Consider the following 3,607-nt stretch of genomic DNA (forward strand, 5'->3'; position numbering starts at 1 on the left):
CATGGATTCTGGAGGAATCCCCGAAAAGTTGAAGACCCAAGTGAAAAGCAGCCAAGAGGAGCTGACATCAGCCAGGTAAGGGGCAAGCTGGGGTGGAGGGTGCCAGGCAACCGAGGCTGGGGTTTGGGGTAGAGGGGGGATATGGGTTGAGTTGGGGTCCTTGGCTCCTGAGGTATGGGGACATTGGGGTTGCAGGAGAAATTTGGGGTCCCTAAAGTGGGATTTGGGGTCCCCGAGTGGATGAGGGATTTTGGAGTGCAGGAGAAAGGGGGGAAACTGGGTTCTCAAGAGGGCTTGGGGGTCCCTGTCGAGGAAGCAAGAAGGGATCTGTGGGGTTGGGGGGATTTTGCATCTCAGGACAGGGGTCATCTCAGGCCCCTGCGTGTTCTGAGTGGTGCCCTCGTTGCCCCAGAGCTGCCAGCGCAGGACAGAGGTGCTCCAGGCGGTGGAGGTGGTGGTGGAGGGTGCACAGGGGGGCACAGCCCCCTGTTCCCTTGTTTCCTGCGGCGGCTGCTGCTGGGCACCCGCCGTGCCGAGTGGGCGGGCTGTCTGCGCTGCCTCCTCGTGCTGCAGGTGCGTCACCTTGGTCGGGGACAGTGCAGGGACGTGGGGGGACACAAGGCATTGGGGGCCACGGGATATTGGGTGGACACCTGGGGCATGAGGGACACATGGGAGATTGGGATCACATGGTCAGGGACACAGAGGGGACTGGGGACATGTGGGATCAGGGAGACAGAGGGCAGGGAGGGAAACCTAGAGATCTGGGGACATGTGTGGCATGAAGAGTGCAGGACATTAGGAACACATCAGGACATCGAGGGGACAAGGGCATAGAAGGCACACAAGCCTTTGGGGACACATGGGGAATTGGAGAAAGATGGGGAACAGGAGGAGACATAGGAGATCTGGGAACATGCAGGGCATTGAGAGACACAAGAGCTAATGGAGAGTACGGGACATAAGAGGACACAAGACACGTGTGGACACATGGAGCATTGTCAGGACAGAGGCCATGATGGCATGTACAGAGCATTGGGGATATGGAGGACATGAGGCACAGAGCATATTAGGGATACATAGGAAATGAGGAGAATTTGGGTCATAAGGAACACGAGACACTGGGTGCACAAGGATGATGTGGGGCACATGGGCCATCAGGGGGACAGAACATCAGGGGTTCACAGCATATTTGGGGCCACACAGAGCTTGGGAACACGTTTGCCACCAGGTACATAGCACATTAGGGACACCCAGGGCATGGGCAGACACATGGGGAATCGGGGGACACAGGACATCAGGGGACAGCCAGAGCATGAGGGACATGTGGAGCATTAGGGACACAGGACATTAGGGACACATGGGAGATAGGGGGGACATGGGGCACTGGGGACGCATGGAGTATCAGGGACATGTGGGACATTGGTGGGTCACAGAGAACATCGGGGGACATATGAAGCATTGGGTGGACATATGGTGCATCGAGGAGACATGGCAAGTTAGAGACATGCAGGACATTCAGTGACTTGCCGGGGAAGGAGACACGCCAGGGATGCAGGACGTCACAGCAGGGATCGGGGCAGTGGGTCTGTAACAAGACAGGGACAGCCCAAGTTTCCCCTGTCCCAGCCATGGGCACTATGGTGGTCCGTGGGGTGGTGACACCAGTGTGGGCACAGTGTGGGGACACCCTGGGAGCCACCAGCGCTGGCTTCCCGGTTGTCCCCACCTTCTGGGTGCCTCCGCGGATGCTGAGCATGTTGGGGCCCCCACAGGGCTCCCGCCAGGTGCTCCCTGAGCAGCTCAAGCCGCTCTGGGTGTGAGACAGCCCTTCCCGAGAGCATCGTTGTGGTAGAGACGGCCGAGCGGCAGGGCCAGGTGAGCGTCGGGGCACCCCCGGGTCCTGCTGGGAGCAGGGGGACACGGGGACCCTGCTGGGCACATGCTGACCCCACTGCACAACCACCCCTGTCTGTCCCCAGCTTGTTGGGGACCTGCTGCAGGAGCAGAAGAAGCCACTGGTGGCTGCTGTCAAGCTGCAGGCCGAGCTCTCGGACATCCTCACCTGCATCCAGCACTAGTGAGTGTCACTGCTGGGTCCCCAGGATTACTCCAGTCACCCTCAGTAGTTTCCATGTCTCCTCTGTGCCAGGCCTGGGGTGCCCATGTTGCCCATGTCCCCTTCATGTCATCGTTGGGGTGCTCCTGGTCCCCAGGTCCCCCCTGTGCCATGTTTTGGGTGCCCATGGTCCCCATGACCCCATTGGGTGACTCCACCCACCCCAACATGCCCCAACGCTCCATGGGATCCCCAGTGGGCCCCCCCAACCTGGTACCCCCCCGCACACAGTGGGAGCCACTTTGGGTGCCCACTCCCAAGCCAACATGACAACCGCTGGGTTCCCCCGTGACCCTGCTCTGGGTCCAAAGGGGACACCAAGCATCCCCTGCGTGTCCTGAGTGGTGCCCTCGTTGCCCCAGAGCTGCCAGCGCAGGACAGAGGTGCTCCAGGCGGTGGAGGTGGTGGTGGTGGGTGCACAGGGGGGCACAGCCCCCTGTTGCCTTGTTTCCTGCGGCGGCTGCTGCTGGGCACCCGCCGTGCCGAGTGGCCGGGCTGTCTGCGCTGCCTCCTCGTGCTGCAGGTGCGTCACCTTGGTCAGGGACAGTGCAGGGACGCGGGGGGACACAAGGCATTGGGGGCCACGGGATATTGGGTGGACACAAGGGGCATGAGGGACACATGGGAGATTGGGCACAGATGGGATCAGGGACACAGGGGGCATGTGGGATTAGGGATACAGAGGGCAGGGGAGGGAAACATAGAGAACCAAGGACATGGGTGGCATGAAGAACGCAAGACATTAGGAACACAGCAGGACCTTGAGGGGACAGGGGCATAGAATTCACATAAGACTTTGGGTGTGGGAATATATAGGATAAAAGGTTCATGAAGGGAACCTGTTGAAGATTGCAAAACTAGGACTGAGGAACTGCTGGTGAAGCAGAGGAGATCCAGGATTGGTCACTGGGATGCTGACGCTCCAGGATTGGTGGGTTAAGATGTGTGAAGGTTATATAAATACCCAACCCTGGTTGGGTATTTATACCAACCCTTCAGCCTTTGGCTGAAGACCATTGGCCCATCAATTACTCTACAGTGCTTATAAGCTACTTTCCAAAGGAACTTCGTAGCATACAACAGTTTTCCTCTGTCTGCATTCGTGACACATCTGAGGATCCTCACCTCCCTCAGCATCACAAACCTCAGCTTCTTCTGACGATGATGATTCTATAAAATGAAATAAAATGGCAGAAAGTGATGTTTCACCTGTTTATAACTCCAGAAAGCAGTTTCAAGTGTCTTTTCTCAATGCATAGTACAAGGGAAACACACAGTAGCTTTTTTCAGGACACAAAGTGACAAGAGGGTAAGAGTACCATGTTGGGTTTATGACTTTTCTTTCAAGGATATGTACATATATCTTTTTATACTTCTCAGTGGAGATCTTTAAATTAAAATCAGTAAGTTTGGATATGGAAATAACAAAACTTAAAGGTTAAGTTTTTGATAAAACAGTGCAATGAAAGAAAAAAAGTCATTATAAAC

The sequence above is a fragment of the Tinamus guttatus genome, unplaced genomic scaffold (genome assembly GCF_059628265.1).
Source record: "Tinamus guttatus ecotype Peru unplaced genomic scaffold, ASM5962826v1 Tinamus_guttatus_pri_ptg000783l, whole genome shotgun sequence".
Classification (NCBI taxonomy): domain Eukaryota; kingdom Metazoa; phylum Chordata; class Aves; order Tinamiformes; family Tinamidae; genus Tinamus; species Tinamus guttatus.